This window comes from Rhinatrema bivittatum, chromosome 2, assembly GCF_901001135.1.
Source record: "Rhinatrema bivittatum chromosome 2, aRhiBiv1.1, whole genome shotgun sequence".
In the NCBI taxonomy this organism is placed as follows: Eukaryota; Metazoa; Chordata; class Amphibia; order Gymnophiona; family Rhinatrematidae; genus Rhinatrema; species Rhinatrema bivittatum.
In genome coordinates, this window is record NC_042616.1 from 450,795,143 (window position 1) to 450,807,206 (window position 12,064).

Consider the following 12,064-nt stretch of genomic DNA (forward strand, 5'->3'; position numbering starts at 1 on the left):
TTCCCGATTGTCTGCTTTTAGTCTTGTTAACTAACTTTCTTTTCTTTTAAACATTGCCTTGCTTTATACCCCAAGTCTCTTGACCTGTATGTTTGTCTTATTAGATTGTAAGCTCTATTGAGCAGGGACTGTCTTTTTGTATGTTTGTACAGCTCTGTGTATGTTGTGTAGCACTCTAGAAATGTTAAGTAGTAGTAGTAGTGTAGTGTTTTAAACACCATTTTAGGTCCATTGCAGGGGATTTGTTGAAATAAATATAATAATCTTGAGAGAATCATCATCTTTACCAGACTAACTTAGCCCAACAAGGACACTGGCAAGGAAGACCATCTACCACAGTCCTGAATGTTTTTTAAAGATCAGTGAATAGTTAAGCTGATATAAGTCCATCAAGTTTGTGGAGATGTTAATTCCCAAATAATGTATTCCATAGTCTGAGCTCTGATAAAGTTCTGCAGGCAGTGCGGTGTGCTCTGAGACAAGCTGAGATTTATGAGAGTTAATTGGATACCCTGAATGTGTAATGTAGACATGCAGTGGCATTTAAAGGGGGTTGTGGTCTACCCCAGATGACAGCCAACATGGGGGGTGCCAGCCGGGAGGGGGTGCCATCAAGAGGAATGTTGGCGGCCGCAAGCAGAGCTCATCCCGCTCACAGCAGAAGAAGAGGAAGGCTGCTGGGCCGTGAGCAGTAGAAGAGTGAAACCAGTGGCCAGATAGCTGCAGGCAGCTGAAGAGGGAGAAGGCCAGAATGGCTGCACATGAGCCTATGTAATTGAGAGAGGAAAGGGTATATGAGTGTTATGTAAGTGAGTAAGAAATTGGGAGCCTGTGGGTGTATGTGTATGGGAGTGCATGTGTGTGTGTGTAAGTAAAAGACTGGGAGCGTGTGTGTGTATGGATGTGAGGGTGCATGTTTGTGTGTGAGAGGGAGCCTGTGTATAGGGGTGTGTGAGGGAAAGGGGAACCGGAGATCACAGAGGAGGGGGGGGAGAGAAGTGAACCTTGAGGTGGGTGTCAAAGGAAGTATCCACCCTGGGTGCCAAATACTTTAGGCATGCCACTAGGGAGCTGGGCAGCAAGAGTGCTAGGGACTGGGAGGAGCTGGGAAACAAGACTGCTAGAGATTGGAAGGTCTGGAAGGATGGTTAAGCTTTAGCTTAATCATACCAGTATAATGTGTGCTGACCCTTATTTAATTTAGATTCCACTTTTGAGTTTCTTTAATTTATATTCCGCCTTTTTGGCACTTCAAAGCGAATTACATTTAGGTACTAGTGTGGAAGAAGAGAGCCACTAAGTGTGAGTGTGTGTATGTGTGAGGGAGAGACAGCCACTGAGTGTGAGAGAGTGCCTTTTTTGTGAGAGTGCTATTGTGTATAAGAGCTAGAGTATGAGAGTGACTCTGTGTGTAAAAGAAAGAGAGACATCAAAAAAGCAGTTGACACATATGAAAGAGGAATTGTTCAAGATTCAGAAAACCTCCCCTCCCTGGCAGCATCCAGACTTTCTTCCCCCAGCTCCCACAGAGGATTAAGAAACTCATGAATAACTGGTTTCTCCCAGGACAAGCAGGATGGTAGTCCTCACATGTGGGTGATGTTACTAGACGGAGCCCTATCATGGAAAACTTTTCTGTCAAAGTTTCTAGAACATTTGACTAGCACACCGAGCATGCCCAGCATGCCATGATCCCTCGAGCCACAGGGGTCTCCCTTCAGTCTCTTTTTTTCTGTGCTGCAGTTTGCTTTGCAGTTAGGAGCTCTGTGAGAATTCTCACACAAATTTCCTCACGGAAAAATCTTAACAATTTCCTCAGAAAGATATTCCCTCATAGGGGTCTCCCATCAGGAAATTTTTTCTATCGTTCGGTGAGTAAAAAATTACTATCCCAGGTCGGTTCCCGCTCTGATTTATTTTTGGTACCCACAGGTCATCAACCGTTTTTGGGCCTCAACCTCTGCCATTATGGCAACAGGTTTCTGAAAATGTCCGGAATGCCCCCGAACCATGTCGATTACCGACCCACATGATGTCTGTGTGCTGTGCCTCGGCTCATCACATGACATGTCTACTTGCCCAAGTTGTGCCCAGATGACTCCGAAGGGTAGGCGGGCTCGCCTCGACAAGATGGAAACTCTGTTTAAAATTAAACTGACTCCATCGATGTCCACCCAATCGTCACCAGCAGGAGCATCGAAAAAGTTGGTCATTAAACCTCGCCGGGAGCACCAGGACAGTGGTGACCCTCCATCACCGACTCTGTCTAAGGCATCGACATCATCTACCTCGGTGCTGGGGAAATACCAGGCCGAGCACCAAGGGAAGCACAGACACCGGCACTAACACGAATCTACCCCCGATCCCAGTTCTGACACTGCATCGGCTTCGATGGCTATTGATCCGCTTGTGAAGAGGACACGAGTAGAGGAGCTGTTAACACCTTCTCCACCCGAACAACCAAGGCGATACCCACCGATATTGGTACCGGGTACTGAGCCCCCACAGATTCCTGCAGTGGTGCCAGTAATGCCTAGCCTGCCACCCTCTGTAGCTGCGATGTCTACACCAGCTTTCAGGAAGGAACTGGATGGTTTTATCCACCAGGCAGTGTTCATTGCTCTCTGAGACCTACAGCCATCCCTACCCCCCATCCCGGCACTGACACCGGAGCCATCAATTTTTGCACCGTTGCTAACCAGACTCGATACACTCATCAGTGCCCTTCCAATGCAACCTGCACCACTGATGCCAAAGCAACCTGTGCAGCCTCTGAAAGCCCTGATTCCCATTCCTGGGTCTTCAGATGATGAGGGCACAGATTCCAGTCCCATTTTACTGATGCCTAAACTGATGCCTGGTCCATCAGGCCTCTCAGGACTGAGAGGCCCACTTCTTCCATCGATGCCTCCGGTGACTCTGAGACCTTCATCGGTGCCACCGCGCCATCCATCGAGGCCATTGAAGGATCCATTGGTGCCAATAGATCCTACATCACCAGCCTTCTTCCCTCCTTCAGGATCTTGACTAGTGACCTTTTCTGACACATGGGAAGACGTGGACACCGACACATCCACGGAGGAAATTTTGTGGGAACCATCTCCTTCAGTGGAAAGGAGAAAATCTCCCCCAGAGGATCTCTCCTTTGCCAATTTTATTAGGGAGATGTCAGAGACAATTCCTTTTGATCTTATTATAGAGGAGGATACAAGGCACAAAACATTGGAAGTTCTCCAATTTGTTGATGCTCCAAAGGACATCGTAGCCATCCCAGTACACGAGGTACTAGTAGATCTATTTATTTATATTTATATTTGGCATTTTTCTATACCAATGTAACCGATGTTACAAATCACCTCGGTTTACATTCGAACAATAAACTTTGCACAAGGATTGAACAGGGGGATCAAGACTTGGAGCCAAGCAAACAGGGAAAACAATTAGATAACTTGGTACGAGTATTACAACTGAGGAACAAAAGATGGAGTATCTCTCCTCAGAGCGGCTTTCTTGTGATGTAGTTCAACAACGTTGCTAATCTGAACCATAATGGTCAACCGAGTTGGGCAAAAGCTTCACCAAACAGCCATGTCTTTAATCTTTTCTTAAAGGTGTTTGGGCATTGTTCGAGTCTAAGCTCAGGGGGGAGGGAGTTCCATTGCAAAGGTCCCGTCGTGGAGAGGGCTCTCTTCCTTAATGTGGATTTGATGGGGTGTGCCGACAGGGTGTTTCTGTACGCTGCTCTCACTGGTCTGGAGGGCATGTGCTGTTGAAATGGGAACGTAAGATCCAGGGGTGAAATATTGTGGATGGCTTTATGGATGGATCATTAGAATCTTGTAAGAGATTCTGTATTTAATTGGGAGCCAGTGAAGGTTCCTCAAGATGGGTGTTATGTGGTCTCTTTTGTTGGTCTTTGTCAGAATCCTTGCTGAGGCGTTTTGAAGCATCTGAAGTGGTTTGGTGTAGTTAGCTGGGAGGCCGAAGAGTAGAGAATTGCAATAGTCTAACTTTGAGAATATGATGGATTGGAGAACTGTTCGAAAGTCCTGGAAGTGGAGGAGTGGTCTCAAGCGTTTTAAGACTTGTAGTTTAAAAAAGCAGTCCTTGGTGGTGTTGTTAATGAAACTTTTGCAGTTCAGCTGGCTGTCCATGATTACTCCGAGGTTTCTGACTTGAGAGGTAAAGCCTGGTTGGTTGGCTGGGTGTGTGTTAGACAATGGGAAATTTCCTTCTTGTGTGATGAGGAGGATCTCCGTCTTCTTGTTATTTAGGATCAGGTGAAGTGCTTTTAAGAGGTTGTTTATGGATTTAAGGCAGGAGTTCCAGTATTCCAAGGCTTTTACGAGGGATTCAGTGATTGGTAGTAAAATCTACAGCATTGTCTCTGGGAGCATCCTTGTGCTGTTCATCCAGTGATAAAAGAACAGATGCAACTTATCTGGTCCAACACATCCCTGGATTCCAAAAACCACAGCTGCCCCATTAGTCAGTGGTAGTTGAATCTGCTCAAAAGAAATCCATAAGCTTCGACCACACTCTTCCACACCTCCTGGTAAAGATCAGAAATTCCTGGATGTATTAGGCTGCAAAATGTTTCAAGGTTCTATGCTAGTGTCGCGATTAGCTGAATACCAACTGTACATGACACAATATCAAAGGAATCTATGGAAACAGGTTCAAGAAGTAGCCAGCTCTCTTCCTCAACAGCAGCAAGACAGTCTCAATGTCATATTACATAAAGGCCTTGAGGCGGGTAAATATGAGGTTTGTGCTGCTTATGACTCCTTTGAGACAGCTTCTCGAATGTCAGCAACAGAAATCAGCACCAGGAGGTGGGCCTGGCTAAAAGCTTCTGACTTGAGACCTGAAATCCAAGATAGACTATAATCCACAAATCTATCCACCAACAGCTCACACTAGACCTTCAGAACCCTCTCAAACATCGCTCGTCCGAAAGACCCATCAGAGAAGCTTATAAAGGAACCCTTCAAGTCCCACCTACAAAATACACCCGTCTAAAAACCACCAAAGAACATTCCTTCTCCACAGCAGGCCCTGTCTTCTGGAACAGACTACCGACTGACCTAAGACTGGAAGCTTGCCTTCTTACCTTTCGAAGAAAACTGAAGACGTGGCTTTTCCTCCAAGCCTTCCCCTAGTCAAAATGACACTTCGGACTCAGCCCAAGGAATGAGATAATTACTAATCTCATAACCCGTTTTATATTATTTATTTGTTGCTAATTCCGCTCTACCTTTCTTCCTGGCTACTTTAGCCCCCAAGTTCAATGCCCTTGTTTTATGTAACTTTGCTTGTTTCAGCCTTCTTGTTTGGTTACACTTGTTTATCCTCTAAGTTCCATGTAAACCGGCCTGATGTGAATTCTATTCGTGAAGTCCGGTATAGAAATAAATATTAAATAAATAAATAAATAAATTTACCATGCACTGGTGAAAATCTATTCGGTGACAAAATACAAGACACAGTGGCTCAACTGAAAGACCACAATGAGACCCTGTGTCAAGTATCAACAGTAACTACTGAGGCCCTTTCTTCTGCGAGATCCACCAGAAGGGACCCTAAAAAACCATTTTATCGCCCACGCAGATACTACTCACCTACATCTCGCATGCAGACAGCTAGGCCATCTCAGAGAGCACATCCTCGACAGCCCAAAACATCCAGGTCTCAGCCACCTCCACAAACAGGCCAAGCATCTGGATTTTGAAATCTTTCCAGAGAACAGCAGCTGCTCCATAAATCCAGAACCAGATTTACCAGTAGGAGGTTGAATTCATCATTTCATAACTAATTGGCTTAACATTACCACAGACCAATGGGTTATATTCATCATAATCCAGGGATACCGTCTAAACTTCCTCATGTTACCCCCGGATTCACCACCCAATCTCCTGTGGATGCAAAAAGATCACACAACTCTTCTAGAGTCAGAACTGTCCACCCTTCTAGACACCAGGGCCGTGGAACCTGTTCCCTGAGCACAGCAGGGCAGAGGGTTCTACTCCTGCTATTTTCTCATTCCAAAGAAATCAGGCAGCCTCCACCCCATCTTAGACCTCCGCAATCTCAACAAATTTCTACGAAAAGAAAAATTCAGGATAGTGTCCTTGGGCACCATACTTCAATTCTACAAAAAGGAGATTGGCTCTGTTCTCTGGATCTTCAAGATGCTTACGCTCACATTCCAAAATTCCGACCTCACCGCAAGTACCTGCGTTTCCCTGTGGGACATCAACACTTTCAGTACTGGGTCCTGCCCTTTGGACTTGCCTCGGCACCCCGGGTATTTACAAAGTGCCTGGTGGCCACGGCACATCTATGCAAGAAAAGCATACATGTCTTTCTTTACCTGGACGACTAGCTCATCAAGAGCCAATCCAAACAAGGAGTTCTCAACACTCTCAAGCTCACTATTAATCTGCTACACTTCACTTCCTGGGATTTCTCATCAACTACCAAAAATCCCAGCTGACTCCATCTCACCTCCTGACTTTCATCGGAGCAGATTTGGACACCACAGTGGCAAAGGCCTTCCTGCCCAACGACTGCACAGACACACTCTCCAGACTAGCTGTATCTCTGTGCACAAAGAAAACAGCCTCAGCCCATCAATTTTTAAAATTGCTGGGACACATGGCTTCCATGGTCCACGTCACTCCTATGGCCAGACTGGCCATGAGAATAACTCAATGGACGTTGAAATCTCAATGGCTCCAAGCCATTCAACCTCATTCATCCCAGATTCAAGTAACCTTCCAGTTACATTTCTCGCTTCTCTGATGGATGAACAAAGTCAACTTACTAACAGGTCTACCTTTTCAGCAATCAGTTCCACAGATCACTTTGACCACAGACGCATCCACCTTGGGTTGGGGAGCTCATGTGAACAATCTTCAAGCTCAAGGTACTTGGACACCGCTTGAAGCAACGTTTCAGATCAACTTCCTAGAGCTTCGAGCTATACGTTATGCTCTATATGTGTTCAAGGACTGCCTTTCAAAGAAAACTGTTCTCATACAAACAGACAACTGTTATTGTTTGGGATAGTTGTGGGTGGATCCTTGGGCCGGTGGCAGGTGACCACGTCCCCGGGGGAAGATCCCAAGAGGGACCATCGGTCAGGCTCAGAGTTTGGAGACAGACACACACTAGTTCTTTTATTAAACAGTATATTGAACCACCAGAGGTGGCATTAGTGAGCTGGAAGCACCCGGCTGGGCTGTAGTCTCTCAGATACTGGAACAGCGATCCCAGGATGGCAGAGCTGTAGAGAAACTAAGTATAGTGAGTAGGCAGGGTATGCAGAGTTCAGGAATAGAACCTTGATGGTAACACTCACACAATAGTCTCTTGAAACAGCCCAGGAGCTGGAATGGATTTGGGCCCTCAAGGAGCGAGTACCTGGTTCCAGGGAAAGCTCTGAGAGAAAGATGGTAACTCGCTGGTGTTGTAGGCAGCGATGACTTCCTGGCAGAAGTGGTATTCAGAAGCAGGTCCGAGAACGTGGGCCCTCGAGGAGCGAGTACCAGTTCCAGACTGCGACCTGAAAGGCAAAAGAGAAAGCGAGGCCCCTGAGGAGCGGGTACCCCTGGTAAAGTCTGAGGAGGCAGACTAGCAAGGTATGCAGAGAGAAAATACCTGGAGGAAGCGAACCCTTGCTAACTCGATTAGTTAGCGATTTCAGAGACCTTTAAATATCCGGTGATGATGTCGTCATCTCAGGGGGACGCCCCTGAGGTTCGTGCCACGCGCCCTTAGGCTTCTGGGAAACATGGCGGAGTGCAGCGTCTAGCCGGTCCGGGGACACCGGAGGAGGTCAGAAAGATGATGCCGTGGCAGTCAAACATCCAACAAGCAAAGAGGGAGTCGCCAACGAGGAAAGGTGAGCGGAGTGGAGACGTCGGGCAGTGACGGTCGCAACAACAACACAGTTGCAATGTGGTACTTGAACAAGCAGGGTGGCACAGAATACTATCACCTTTGCAAAGAAGCCGCGCAGATCTGGGACTGGGCCCTAGCACACTCCATGTATCTTCGGGCCACTTACCTGGCAGGCATACAAAACGTAATGGCAGATCGCCTCGGCCACCAGTTCCATCCCCACGAGTGGGTTCTGGATCCTGTAGTAATAACCAGACTCTTCCAACGCTGGGGTCAACTAACGATAAGAGAGAATTTGAAAAGAAGTTGGCTGTAGAGGCAAAAACTCACAGTAAAAACTTTTATAAATATATCCGAAGCAGAAAGCCTGTGAGGGAGTCAGTTGGACCGTTAGATGATCGAGGGGTTAAAGGGGCACTTAGAGAAGATAAGGCCATCGCGGAAAGATTAAATGATTTCTTTGCTTCGGTGTTTACTGAAGAGGATGTTGGGGAGGTACCCGTAATGGAGAAGGTTTTCATGGGTAATGATTCAGATGGACTGAATCAAATCACGGTGAACCTAGAAGATGTGGTAGGCCTGATTGACAAACTGAAGAGTAGTAAATCACCTGGACCGGATGGTATACATCCCAGAGTTCTGAAGGAACTAAAAAATGAAATTTCAGACCTATTAGTAAAAATTTGTAACTTATCATTAAAATCATCCATTGTACCTGAAGACTGGAGGATAGCAAATGTAACCCCAATATTTAAAAAGGGCTTCAGGGGCGATCCGGGAAACTACAGACCGGTTAGCCTGACTTCAGTGCCAGGAAAAATAGTGGAAAGTGTTCTAAACATCAAAATCACAGAACATATAGAAAGACATGGTTTAATGGAACAAAGTCAGCATGGCTTTACCCAGGGCAAGTCTTGCCTCACAAATCTGCTTCACTTTTTTGAAGGAGTTAATAAACTTGTGGATAAAGGTGAACCGGTAGATATAGTATACTTGGATTTTCAGAAGGCGTTTGACAAAGTTCCTCATGAGAGGCTTCTAGGAAAAGTAAAAAGTCATGGGATAGGTGGCGATGTCCTTTCGTGGATTGCAAACTGGCTAAAAGACAGGAAACAGAGAGTAGGATTAAATGGGCAATTTTCTCAGTGGAAGGGAGTGGACAGTGGAGTGCCTCAGGGATCTGTATTGGGACCCTTACTGTTCAATATATTTATAAATGATCTGGAAAGAAATACGACGAGTGAGATAATCAAATTTGCAGATGACACAAAATTGTGCAGAGTAGTTAAATCACAAGCAGATTGTGATAAATTGCAGGAAGACCTTGTGAGACTGGAAAATTGGGCATCCAAATGGCAGATGAAATTTAATGTGGATAAGTGCAAGGTGATGCATATAGGGAAAAATAACCCATGCTATAATTACACGATGTTGGGTTCCATATTAGGTGCTACAACCCAAGAAAGAGATCTAGGTATCATAGTGGATAACACATTGAAATCGTCGGTTCAGTGTGCTGCGGCAGTCAAAAAAGCAAACAGAATGTTGGGAATTATTAGAAAAGGAATGATGAATAAAACGGAAAATGTCATAATGCCTCTGTATCGCTCCATGGTGAGACTGCACCTTGAATACTGTGTACAATTCTGGTCGCCGCATCTCAAAAAAGATATAATTGCGATGGAGAAGGTACAGAGAAGGGCTACCAAAATGATAAGGGGAATGGAACAACTCCCCTATGAGGAAAGACTAAAGAGGTTAGGACTTTTCAGCTTGGAGAAGAGACGACTGAGGGGGGATATGATAGAGGTGTTTAAAATCATGAGAGGTCTAGAACGGGTAGATGTGAATCGGTTATTTACTCTTTCGGATATTAGAAGGACTAGGGGACACTCCATGAAGTTAGCATGGGGCACATTTAAAACTAATCGGAGAAAGTTCTTTTTTACTCAACGCACAATTAAACTCTGGAATTTGTTGCCAGAGAATGTGGTTCGTGCAGTTAGTATAGCTGTGTTTAAAAAAGGATTGGATAAGTTCTTGGAGGAGAAGTCCATTACCTGCTATTAAGTTCACTTAGAGAATAGCCACTGCCATTAGCAATGGTTACATGGAATAGACTTAGTTTTTGGGTACTTGCCAGGTTCTTATGGCCTGGATTGGCCACTGTTGGAAACAGGATGCTGGGCTTGATGGACCCTTGGTCTGACCCAGTATGGCATTTTCTTATGTTCTTATGTTCTTATGTTCTTATGATAGACCTCTTTCCATCCAAACTGAATCACAAAGTGGACAGATTCTGCTCCCTGCACAGGCAACAGAACCCGTTACCCATGGACGCCTTCCCTCGCCCCTGGAACACAGGTCTCCTATACGCGTATCCCCGGATACCTCTGATAGCCAAAACTCTAGTGAAGCTACAACAGGACAAAGGAGCAGTGATACTCATAGCCCCGAATTGGCCTCAACAAGTATGGTTTCCCATGCCTCTAGACCTCTCGATCAGAGAACCCATTCGCCTGGGCACAGCACCCTCATAACTCAGAACCAAGGCATGTTACATCATCTGAACCTTCAGAGCCTATCCCTTACAGCCTGGATGTTGAAAGCTTGATTCTGCAACCCCCAACCCCTCAACCTTTCAACTGATGTCTCTCAAGTGCTTGTAGCTTCATGAAAGCCTTCCATACAAAAATCCTATCGTTCTAAGTGGAATAGGTTTACCATATGGTGCACGCAAAAAGGTATCGACCCTTTTTCCTGCCCCACTCCATCTCTTTTAGACTATCTCTGGCACCTTTCAGACTCTGGTCTCCAGACTTCTTTGGTAAGGGTACATCTAAGTGCTACCTCAGTGACCCACAAGGGAGTCGGGGATGCCCCAGTAACAGTGCAACCCCTTGTCAGTAGGTTTATGAGGGGCCTACTACAACTTAAGCCCCCTCTACAGCTACCAGTTACTGAATGGGACCTGAATGTAGTACCGTATTTCCACGACAATAACCCGCCCACGTATATAACCCGCCCACACACATAACCCGCAGGTTTTCAAAATTTATGTAAGAAACCTTTAATATACCCCGCCTCCTCATATAACCCGCGGGCAGACAGGGCGCTTGTCCGAGGGGGCGGGGCCGCCGGCACACTGACCTTGCGCACTCTGCGCGCCGTGTACAGCCCCATGCCGTCCTGCACGCTGGACGCCTTCAGCGAGAAGCGCTCCGGTACGTACATGCCCAGCATTTTCATGGCCTGCCCCGGGGTGCGAGCCGCTCCCTCTCACATCGCCGGCGCTTTGCTTCCCGAGGGAGTTTGACCCTCCTCTCTCGTTGTCCCCTCGTTCCTTCCTGACCAATCAGGAAGCGGCCGGGCGCAGGGATAGGACGGACTCCTCTCAGCTGCAGCCTATCAGATGCGCGCTCTCCTTGACGCTTTGTTTTGTTTCCTCCTTCGCTTCTATTCAGAGTCGGGAAACTTTATTGGTCGGAAAGTTTGTCCACGTGTAGCCGAGTCAATGCCCGCGGCGGAGTGGGCGGAGGGATATACAGCGTGAAGCGCCGGGGCGGGGGGAGAGAGATGTTAACCGCTGCTGTAAAATTTTTTCTGGATAACCCGCCCACGTTTATACCCCGCGGGGGGCATGCGGGGTAGGTAAAAACGCACATTACCCGCGGGTTATATGCGTGGAAATACGGTACTTACAAGGCTCATGCACTTCCCGTTTGAGCCTTTGCACTCCTGCAAGGTTAAATTTCTTACATGGAAAGTTCTCTTCCTAGTAGCCATTACCTCTGCTCGAAGGGTTAGTGAGTTACAAGCACTTGTTACATACTCACCCTATACACTGTTCCTACATGACTGAGTGGTCCTATGTACTCACCCAAAATTCCTTCCCAAGGTGGTTACTGACTGCGACTTGAATCAGTCTATAGTCTTGCCTACATTTTTCCCAAAGTCCCACTCTCACCAGGGCAAGACGGTTTTACACACCTTGGACTATAAACATGCACTTGCGTTTTACCTAGACCGCACTGCAGTCCATAGGAAATCCACCCAACTCTTTGTTTCTTTTGATAGAAACAGACTAGGAGTTGCAATGGGCAAACAAACTCTCTCCAACCGGCTAGCAGACTGTATCAAATTCTGCTATGAGAAAGCA